This window comes from Chelonoidis abingdonii, chromosome 1 (assembly GCF_003597395.2).
Source record: "Chelonoidis abingdonii isolate Lonesome George chromosome 1, CheloAbing_2.0, whole genome shotgun sequence".
Taxonomy (NCBI): Eukaryota; Metazoa; Chordata; order Testudines; family Testudinidae; genus Chelonoidis; species Chelonoidis abingdonii.
In genome coordinates this window covers 167959804-167971915 of record NC_133769.1, presented here as the reverse complement: position 1 = coordinate 167971915, position 12112 = coordinate 167959804, and positions in this window count along the sequence as shown.

Below are 12112 nucleotides of genomic sequence, written 5' to 3'. Positions count from 1 at the left end.
CCCTGTACCCTGGCCCATGTGTTAAACTGGGTTTCAAAAGCTCTCTGATGTGCACCCTTCTGATTGGGCTCTTCTTAATCGCCCTGGTGTTCTGGCACTGCACGTAAATCAACAGCGGCAGGTGATTTGCTTCAGACGCTCCCACCCTGCCATAAGTGTCCCCTTTGTTCGTCACACAGATTGTGGAGGCACACAATAAGTCAGCAATAACAAGGGACTGGTTTGCTGAGTCGAGTGAGTCGTCAGTGTGCCGCCAGCCGCCGCCTTTAAACGGCCAAAATGCACTTTCTACCACCACTTCTGGCACTTAGTCAGCCTGTAGTTAAATGGGTCCTGACTACTGGTCCAGGCTGCCTGTGTATGGTTCTGACGCCATTGCATCAAGGGGTGTGCTGGGTCCCCAGGTAACGACAGGCATTTCAAGATCCCCAACTGTTTATTTTCTGGTCTGGGAAGTAATTCCATGCTGCAGCCATTTAACAGAGTAATGTTCCTGAAGACGCAAGCGTCATTGAACTCTTCTGGCCATCGCCGTGGAATGTTGGTGAAATGTTCCCTGTGGAATCCACAGTGTTGCCCCATGGAAAGTCACCCCTTGCGTTTGATGTCTGGGTTGCCTGGTCTCCGGTGCAAGATATGGGTTCCATCTATTGGCCCCACCGCAGTTCGGGATCCATTGCCAGCAAAGCCATTACGAACTATGACCTGCACCTTTCCCAGAGTCAACTTACCTTTCGTAGCAGCGCTTAATGATTGCTTTGGCTACTGCATCAAGCACCCCCACAGTAGATTTGCCCACGCCAAATGGATTCCGACTGACCGGTAGCTGTTCTGCGTTGCAAGCTTCCCAGAGGGATATCCCCACTCGCTCTTCTTTAACTGTGAGGGCTGCTCTCATCTTGGTATTCTGGCATTTCAGGGCAGGGGAAAGCAAGTCACAAAGTTCCATGAAAGTGCCCTTACGCATGCGAAAGTTTTGCAGCCACTGGGAATCGTCCCGCACCTGCAACACTATGCGGTCCAACCAGTCTGTGCTTGTTTCCCAGGCCCAAAATCGGCGTTCAGTGGCTACAACCTGCCGCATTACCATCAGGATCTCCAAAGCACAGGGGCCCATGGTTTGAGAGAATTCTGTGTCCACGTCCTCATCACTCTCGTCGTCACACTGCTGTAGGCGCCTCCTCCTCGCCTGGTTTTGCACATCCTGGTTCAGCATAGACTGCACGATAATGCGCGAGGTGTTTACAACGTCCATGATTGCTGTCTTGAGCTGAGCAGTGTCCATGCTTGCTGTGCTATGGCATTTGCACAGTTCACCCAGGAAAAAAGGCGCAAAACAGTTGTCTGCTGCTTTCACAGAGGGAGAGGTGAGGCTGTACCCAGAACCACCCACGACAATGTTTTTTGCCCCATCAGGCACTGGAATCTCAACCCAGAATTCCAATGGGCGGGGGAGACTGTGGGAACTATGGGATAGCTATGGGATAGCTACCCACAGTGCAACGCTCAGGAAATCGACACTAGCCTCGGTACATGGTCGCACACTGCCGAATTAATGTGCTTATTGTGGCCGTGTGCACTCGACTTTATACAATCTGTTTTACAAAACCGGTTTATGTAAAATCGGAATAATCCCGTACTGTAGATGTACCCTCAATGTGGTATTGACGGTGTCCTGTGATGTGTTCCGTATAAATGTCTCTGGACCACCTGATGGTGTTGGACACTATGAGCTGTCTCATGAGCCGGGCCTAGCGTCGACCAAGTCCGCACGCTTTCAGAACTGGCTCATTGCGGGGGTCCCACGAGCCCGGGGCTCCCACAATCAGGCGTGTATCTGGACCTTGTAGCCCTGGGCTCTCAGGGTCTTGGCCAGCAGGGTGTACTTCAGCACCTTCTGTCCTCAGGCCTACATGGGACCTGCGTACACTTGGAGAGTACCATTTGGTGAGTTTTACTCCATATCAGGCATATGTGCAGCATTGTTGCATATCTCAAATAAAACAGCTAATTCCTTATCTCCAAACTGAGTCTTATCTATCAATTAAGTTTTTCCAGTAACCTTGGATGCAACGCTGCGCACTGTTCAGATACTGCTTATGCCTTAAGTAGCTCTTGGACAATGAAAAATAACTCGTGAATGACAATATATATACAGACTATAGGAATTTACTGAGTATAACCTACTGTAGTCTATCCATCAAAGTAACAATCAGTTGCCTGCAAATTTCCCGCAAAGCATTATGTCTGCGTTCACCATAGCTAATGAACACTTCACAAGTTCTTGCAATATTATTTTTGACTAACTATTGTAGCCTCACCTGTGGCTGTGTCTGTTCTCTGACATAGAGGAAATTTCCCTAAGTAATAGAAATAAACCTCCTTATTTGCTCAGTGTTGTTCATAGCCCCATTTCCCACCTGCTCCTAGAACCTGAAAATTAGTTTTACATTCACATTTTCATGTGCAAAAAACATTCTGATGATCTGTTCTGTAGTGATTTGTGAAGAGAGTTCTATTTTCTACATGAAACCTCCTTTATGTACATATCAGAAATGCAGCTCATTTGGCCAATGCCTTGCCTAGCATACAATAGCCTGAAATGACTGTATTTACAGTGGGAAATTCAGTCTTCTAATTCTCAACCTTTCCCTCACCAAAGATCTTATCAAGTAGGTTGAGTTGAGCTCTCACCATCAATAAACTAATGGTGGATGAACGACTGTTTCAGCATTTGGATTTGATTAAGACAGGATGCTTATCCAAACCTTTTAAGGACCCAATCATTTTTCAGGCTTCCCGCTCCCTTCTTTGTCTTCACCTGCCCCTTATTACCTTCAGTGGTCTTCCAAGTAGGAACTCAGTGATCTGCTTCCACCAGCATCTTCGGGGAGCAGCAAATCAGCGCTTCGCCTTCCCACTTCTTTACAGTTGGCCTGATGGTCTCCTTCTCACCCTCCTTAATTGGAGAGTCAACTGGTAGCCCCCTTTCCTCTCAAAAATCCTCTAACCCACTTGTCCCGGGGGCAACCAACTTTCCCACCCTTCCTTTCTTCAGAACTGGTATCTTGAATATGCAGTCAAGTCCTTCTGCTCCTGTTTTTGGCTTTAACGCATTGTGGCTGAGAGATGGCAGTATGGAACCTCCGTCCTGACAGCCATTTCAGGAAAAAAAGAGTTTACTCAGCACAGTTTCGAGTGAATGTTCAGGGAGGAATTCTCACATGTTCTGACCACATTTGTCCAACCCTGTTATAAACCCAGATCCTGCAGCGCTCTCGGAAAGTGAGGAGGAAGGGGGTCACTAGAGAATGGTGTGCCATGCTCCCTCTGCCCACCATGAGCTAGGCTTGCTGCCTCCACAATTCTCCCAGCCTTTGCCAACCTACAGCAAGTGACAAGCTTGGGATCCAAATCTGAATCCTTCCAGAACAGCACAGACACGCTAGGTCACCGAGCTGAATCAATTTCAGAGCTTGGTACTCACACTCAATAATTCTATTAGAATTACTTAGTACTTCCAAATTCTTTTTACAGCCACAAGTAGCATAAGGATCCCTCCACCTCTGCAGGAAGCATGCACAGATACTGCCACACACATAGCAAGATGCCAACTGGGCCATTTAGTGGTGCTCAAATAAGAACATGTGTCTTAAAACTGATGTTCCTGTGCAGGTCAGCTAGTGTTTAAATATGCACTAAAACTGTATTAATGTCTCTGGCCTGCCTGATCTGAAAAGCAGCTGCAGCTCCAAACCATCTTGAAATTACTCCTTTTGAAAGTGAGTACCTGCTTCTCTTCAAAATCTTTTTATTTTCTGGAAGAAAGAAAATATACTGGCAGATATATAGATATAGATATACATAGCTTTTAAGAAAAAAGGAAATTTTAAAAGGGTACATTTAGAAAAGGACACTGGGGTTCTGTTTAATGGACCCTGAAGGTTTATACTTTGAGATATCTGGCAATGTAGCATAAGAAAAGCTTGTATTGCTGTTGCTCAGCTCCATCTGGCCTGAGGTTAACTGGTACTTCATGTTCTAGTGCAGCTAATCTCTGACCTTCTTCATGAGCGTGAAATATTTGCTCAATTTAAAAAAATGTATATCAGCAAAGATTATTCATAACTGCCAAAATTTAAGGGCAAAAAGAATCCTCCTAAGATCTGCAGAGTGAATCCAAGATGAGAAGCAAAAATGATCTATATCTTGGTTGAAATGCAGCTTCTTCAGCTGCTCCCATGCTCCAAATATGGCTTTCGGCCACCTGTGTGATAAGTGCACCATGTGCCTTTCCTCCAATAGAGCTTGACAAGGGAAGGCATGGTTTTGGCCCACTGGCCACACAAATATATATTCTTTCTTTTTTTAATAGGCAGAACAGCTATTCTATCCCTTAGAGGTAGAAACAGGAGCCACCTCAGATGTAGTGCCAGCTCACATGCGTAATACACGTAGTAAGGTAAAGATCACAGTGCAAACACAGGGCCTGATTCTCAATTACCATGCACCTTGTACAACCATTTACACTCACTTTGCACTGGACCAAAGTACTCCAATTCTGATCTGCACAAGTGACTAGACAGAGAGTAGGGCAACAACAAATCTGACATCTTTACAGAGCAAAACATGTTTTCTAAAGTCTGGTCTACATTTGAAAGTGGTACTGGTATAACTGGGGGTGGGGGATGGAACTTTTCACCAAAATATTACACTAGCTCGACATCTAGTGTGGATGCAATTATACTGCTATAAAGGTGTCCTATACCAGTAAAGCTTTTTCCATACACAAGTGGGAGTAAGCTATACTGGTGGAAGAGCTTTGAGTGGGATCCTTGAAGGGTCCTTAGTGCCTAAATCTCAGACAAACTCACTTGGCACTTAAGTCTTTCAGAGTAAAAATTCCCTCAACACCTATATTTCAGCCTCCAACCATGCACGCTGCTGCCTCTCTTTAGGCGTCTGGACACTTATCTCCCACCTCATCCCTAGAGCAATTCACAAACCAGGGGAAGATAAGCGTCCGGACATCTACGTCGCTTGCGGGTCCTGATCTAGCAGGTGTGCTCAGAGGCCACCTACTGGATCGGGTCCCACTCAAAATGGAGCTAGAGGAGGTGGCAGTGACAGCAGCAAGTGTTTCAGTATTTATCCACAATGGAATACTCATTGGACCAGACAGAGTGAGAGTGTGAGAATGACTCTGTAGGCCCAGGGTTAGGGCACCCACCTGAGAAGTGGAAACTCCTGGGTCCAGTTCCCTGCTCCAATCACTCTTTCATTATTTATCCAGAGTGCAACAGCTTCAAGAGGAGAGACCTCACATACCTCAGTGCTTAGAGCATTCTCCTGAGAGGTGGGAGATCCCTGTTCAAATTCTTTCTCCCACTCTCTAGTTGATCTTGGGTCTACCACAATCCCAGTATGCTGCAGGAACCACTGCTCTAAATGTTATACCGTGGGCACCTCCACCACTTCCTCCAGCCATTTTGTGTGGCGAGAAACAGGGGCCTAACTCATTTCCCCTCAAAAAGCAGCTTGGGTCCCTAAGCCACCTGACTCCAGGTGGTGGATTCCCATTCATTGACCACTAAGCTGACATAGGGGCCTAAGTTCAAGCTCATGGAGCTGCCTATCTCTGAGGCAGAGAGGGGAGGTTAGCAAACCCCCTCTGGTTGGCGTCTCTCATTGACTAGCTTAGGTGGCTCCCTGCCTAGTATGCTAGGTTTTGTGGATCACAGCCTAAGGTGCTGGTCTCTCCCCATTCATTGTATTGGGAGCCAGGTGCCTAACTTGGCTTCATGGATAACAGTGCTGTTCCTGTGAGTTAGGTGGCTTGATGCTCAGCATTGCAATGCCTAAGTCCCTTCATTTTATATCAGTATAACTGTCCATAATAGAGGGCAGATTGTATTCCCTGAACTACACCAGCATGGTTAGAGCAGCACAACTCTTGTGAATACACAAGCCCGAAGAGGCACGCACATTTTTAAGAATGTCCTAGGAATCACCTTTGGCAGGCAGTTAATGAAAGTTATAACCCTGCCCCAAAACCATTACAATGTGGATAATAGTTGCTACCTTCCCTTTGTAAAGACCACATTGAGCTCCTCAGGTGTAAGTTCTAGATGAGTGTAAAGTGTTATTCTTTCATTCATTAAGTAAAAGGCATGTGATACACTTGTTTTAACCTGAAACCTACAGTGATCACCATTATAAAAGGCAATATTTGGTAACAATTATCTCAGTTATTTCTTATGTATCTCAAATAACATAGCATGGCAAATGTTGGCAAATGTCACTTCCCTAGAGATAACTGTATTGATTTAGCAACTTGTAGGGCCCTATCTTCTTAGTACCTGAGATCCCAGAAGGTGACAGTAGATTTTTCCTGCATTGTGCTACAGACAGTTCATTTGTGAAGGACAACAAAGAGGCATATCGAGTGTGTAATTTTCTTTTCACTTCACTGACACGTATGCAACACACCATAGCCTACCGGTACTTATATCCCTCCTACTTTCTTTTCCAACCTAACCTGACATTGCATAGGCCTGTAGAGAGAGAGGACATCAGAGGAGTTACACAGCATTGCTGGGGGATGGGAAGGGAACAGTCAAGCATTTTACAGTGAACCAATCTTTCAGATTAATCGATCTTCTGACCTTGGTCTTCCAGCACAAATATAAATGTACTTTTAATTATATTCACCCTAGTTAGAGTGATAGTCTCTGCTCCTTCATGCCAAGTGGAGTTCAGGAGTGTCTCCATTTGCCAGTGGGAGCAAGACACTTTGAACCAAACACATGCATAAAACTAGCCAAGTGAGACCAACTGTGGTCTAATCATTGTCTGTGTGCAAGGAAGTGCCACAGTCCAGAACTGATAGGGCTGGCAGAGGAGAACATGTAATAAATTCCACTTTGGGCATAAAATGAAGGATCAATTGTTTTACCCTTCCAGGAAGATCCTTATTGCAGGCTTTCACATTAACACTTCAAATTGATAGCAATCATTCACACCCTGATAACAATGCATACTGGATACTTCACCTGCCACTCACTTCTAAATTATTAGATTTTACCTTTTTAAGTAGCTCTGAGTCAATAAATCAATGTTTTAAGGGAATGTGTTACCTGTATTTGCATTCCAAGCCAACTCTATCCATCATTATTTTTGTCTTGAAAGAGAAGCCTTGCCAGAAATGAAAGCATTGTTAGGGGGGAAATATTAGGACCAAGCGCTTCTTTGCATTAGTGCCTAATATTTCCTAGGAATCATAAGTGTTGCCATGTTGAATCAGACCCAGGGTCCATCTAGTCCGATAGCCTGTGTCTGACAATGGCGAGAGCCAGACAATTCAGAGGAAGGTAACCCCGATAGCAGACACATATGCAGTAATATTCCTATGGTGGGTGGGAGGGTGTTTCTTTCAAACCCCAGACAGTTCATGATTGATTAATGTCCTGAAGCAGGAGCGCTATCTCCTTAATATTTTTTATGCTAGCTGGTCAACTCAGATATTATTTTCTGTATAAATGTCTAATTCTTGTTGGTATTTGTGACAAGGCTGGGCTTACCAGTGGTGCTGCCTACCAGTTAGATCACTGGGTCCCAGCTCTCCCTCATCTCCGAAGTCCCTTGCCAGCTGTGGAGTTCCCCTTCCCATAGGTAGCAACTGGTGACTGGCCAGGTCACCAAATGAGTCCATCTCCTTACTGGGTAAGAGAGTCCAACAAAATACATCTAGCCCGATTTCTCCTGAAGTTCCCCTGGTCCTCAGCCAATCTCCAGGCTCCTGTGGGTTGCATACCCTCGTCTCAGAGTTTACAATTACTCTATCCCCCATATTGCCAACGGGAGAGGAGGTCAGGTTTGCGTCCCTTTCACAAGAGAGTGTTTGGTAGGGGAGCCCAGACTCTCCCTCTCCATCAGGCTCCAATTCAGGGCCTTTCGAGAAGAGGTGTAATAGCAAACACCCTGGAGTGCTGCAGGGTAGCCTCTCTGGGCCACTTCCTGGCACTTACTTTCCCAGTCTAGGTCATGGTCAAATGCCTCATAGGTTAGAGTGAAGGGTTCCTGTAATAAGCCTCTGTCCCAAATCTGGACCTTAGCATCCAAAATCTGGGTGCTGAGCATGAACCTCCAAGCTTAATACCAGCTTGGATCTTTATCTCGCTGCCACCAATCAGGATTCTGAGTACCTGATAAACTTTTCTGTTCCCCAAACCTTTCCCTGGGGACCCCCAAGACTCAGATGCCTTAAGCCTCCCAACAAAGGGAAATAACCACTTCCCTTCTTGACTCTTTACATTCCTCCCAGATTTTCCTCTGGGGATAGTAGGAGAATTTCCCTGCTTCAATCCCTTGAAACACAAAACAAGATGCATTTACCTTCCCCCCTCCTTCTTCTCCCCCTCCCAGTCTGTCCCCAGAGAGACATACTCCTGGCAACCAAGATTTCCATCCCTTGCCTAAACGTTAGGAAAAGAAAAGCCAACAAGTTTAAAAAGAAAGCTTTATATAAAAAAAAGAAAAAAACACATGACCATGACACTGCATCAAGATGACATAACACGGTTGCTATTGCTTAAAAAAAACATGAATAATCAGCTGTTATTCAAAAAGATATCCATTTAAACATTCAGAATCACACATGTAAATACAAAATACAATATAAACCTAATTGCTTTTCCTTTGTCTATTACTTGAACAGAAGGGTAGAAAGAAGCTGAGATAGAAAAAAAAGGCTCTTCCCTCACAGCCGAGAGAAAACAAACAGGCAGAACAAAGACAAAACACACCCAGAAGTTCCCTCCCTCACTTTTAAAAATCCGGTTTCCTGATTGGTCCTCTGGTCAGGTGTTTGGTTCCCTTTGTTAACCCTTTACAGGTAAAAGAAACATTAACCCTTAGCTATCTGTTTATGACAGTTCCCCAGTCTTGAGAAAGTCTAGAGCCTGGGATAGCTGCCACATGCTGATTTCCCCCCTGCATCCAACACTCCAGCAGCACCCTTACTCAGGAGCTCCCAAGACAGATTTCTCCTACCTGCCCCTCTTCTGAACTGTCTGGCTCTCTTTTAAGTGTCTCAGCCAGCTGGAGTAGGCTCTCCAGGCACACCAAGGTGGAGCCACCTAGGCCCAGAACTGCTCCTTAGCCCCTTTTGTCCCAGTTTGGGGTTTATACAGAGTGTTCTATTAAATTCTGTGTAAAAAATCAAGTTCCACAGGTTTAGTATCTGTTGTACAAAACAAAACATTTCTTTATATTAGTTTTTCTATATTGCCTTTTAATTTCATCAGTTATTTCTGCAGGCTATGATTTAGACTTGGATCCAAATTCCAAATCATGTCTTCATCCTAATCTGGCCCATTTGTACCAAAACCACACCACACTGCATCTCGTATCTTTGGCTATGGGTTTGTGCTTGCCACCACTGGTGTGATTTTTTGTTTCAAGACTTAGACAAGTATGAATAAGAGATAGAAAAATGAAATAAAAGATCATAAATAAAATAAATAATCATAATAATCATTTTTAAAAATAAACCAAAGACACTTGCCAGGGGATTGTCTTTTCAGCAGCTGAACCAGTGTAATTCGACTGTTGCTGGAGGGGATCCAGAGGTTCAAAGAGATTGGCAGGATTGGCAGTTCACCTGGATCTTAAGGCTTCACATAGTTTGCACTAGCCTTAGATCCTGCTTCCTTCCTACCACTACTGCTTCCAGTCATGAGGAGCAAGAACACTGCAGTTTCTAATGCTCATCCTTACTTACTCATGGAGCAGGTTTTCCCCCTTAAGTGCATGTTAGGGCAGAAGAGGATGATCTGTTGATATTAACTGCAACACACACACAAAAAGCTATGTTCCAATAAGTAAAATTTTAAAAAAAGCTGTAGAGTCATGGACAATCTCCTCTACACCAAACCCTATTTGCCCATCCACCCTACCCCTGGGCCTATCATCCTCACTCACTTTGCTTAATCCAGTCAGTTCACTTTTTGATTGAAAGCTGGAAAGACTTTACTATTGTCTAAGTATTGACAGGCCTGTAGTCACAAACAGATGAAGCTGATGATTGCACACATGCTAACAGTGCTTTAAAAGTAAACTGTATTATTACCAGTACACCCACATATACCCAATACACTCCTGTACTGATGAGTTAGGTGAAAGATTAGTACAGCCAATGTCAGGAAGCTCACTAGATATGGGAGCAGGGAAATGTAATCACTGGCTGAGCTTATGGGAAATCCTTACAGAATTTAAAAGATAGTAATAATCATTATATTACATTACATTCTATTATTGCTAAAGTTTCTGTAGTACCCCAAATGGACAAACACCTTAAAAAGCCTTAAGACTTAAAGAGCTCTTTAAATATTGATGTGCTGAAAATGGATTATTTGGTTTGGTTTTTTTGCTTTAGTAATATTTTACTTAACATCATGACAGAGGTACTGCACTCAGACACTATGGTAATGGGGACACTATGCTCTGATATATGGAGAGATAGCTAAATAGAGCAATAGACAGAATAAATTGGAAGCCAAATCTCATACACAACTTATTATTAATACTAATTTCGACTTATTACCAAGCAGCTTCTTTGCATGTATGACATTGCCTTTTGCACCCTATACATGACTTTAATTAAGATCTAACTTATTCATGACTATAATTCAGATCTAACTGCTACTCTAGTCAAATCAGTGTAATTAGTCCCGGAGGGCATTTATATGAGAACTTGGTTTCCATTTCATATTTATGTTTCAGCAAACATGATGGATACTGGAAGATCATTCTGAGAACTTCGCAGTTTAAGGAGCTCCATAAAGCTGGTGAAAATTCTAAACAAAAACATTGTTACAAAGAACTCCCATAAAGGCTCATTTAGTTTAATTTATTTTACATGGTATGCAGTTGGAGTGAAACAATGAGGATGATTATCTAACACAAAGCTCATAAACTTTTCATAATCGCTTCGCCAGTTTATTGGGAAATCAGACAATACAAGTTCATTTAACCCATCCACAGCTTGCTCTCTGAAAGGGATTATAGGGGTGATCGTTAGTATTCGGGTTTTTTTGTTTGTTTGTTTGTTTTTGTAGGGGAGTGAATCTATGGCATGAGCCTTCCCTGGCCTACCCACCCACCGTGCACATGCTACTGAATATTTCTATAAAAAGCAATTGTCTGTTTTCATAAAGCGTCCATCACCATAGTTTCAAAGAATATAAGGTCAGACAGGACCATTAGATAAGTGAGTCTGACTTCAATTCCACCCAAATACCTCTATATTGAACCCAATGACTAGTTAAATGAAAGCCTTTCAGTCCTCAGTAGACTAAACCGTTTTATCCCACAGACAGAGACCACAAGACACTCAGATGCCTCTTATGCCCTGATTAGGTGAGTTATGGACAGATGATCCTAATATGTGACCCAGGCCCAATGCTGCAGAGAAAGGCAAAAAAACAACAACCCTAACGTCACTAACAATCTGAACTAGGGGAAAATTCATTCCTGACCCCAAATCTGGCACACAGACTCTCATCATGTGAGCAAGACCCACCAGCCTGGCAGCTAAGATAGAGGATTCTCTATACCAGGCCTGCGCAACTCGTAAAGTGGTAAGGGCCATATTACTCCAAGAAAACAGCTGAGGGCCGAACCCCACCTCCGGCCCTGCCAAAATCCCCCCTCCCTAGAGCCGCCAAGCTGCCTCCAAAACACAACACCCCCCCCAGCACCTCGCCTCCACCAAAATACCCCTCCCCCAGCACTGCCTGCCCAGCAGAAATAAACCCTCCTTCCTCAGCGCTTCCCCACTGAAACAGCGGTATTGATCCTTGGTAATATGTTATAGCGGGCCCCTAAGGTAGTATAATTAATGTAAAAGAAAAAATGTCTTTTTGTTAGAAGTGGAATAAGCTGTTCCCTCAACTTTGTAATCAATTGCCTTGTTGAATGAACAAGGTATGGATGAGGAAGACGTGGAAGGGAGGCACCTCCAGATAGTTGCAACCCTTAGAGAGGGGATAGGAGCCAGACAAGATCAGTAGAACAGATCAGCCACCAACTCATAGCTCATCACCTCAGCCCC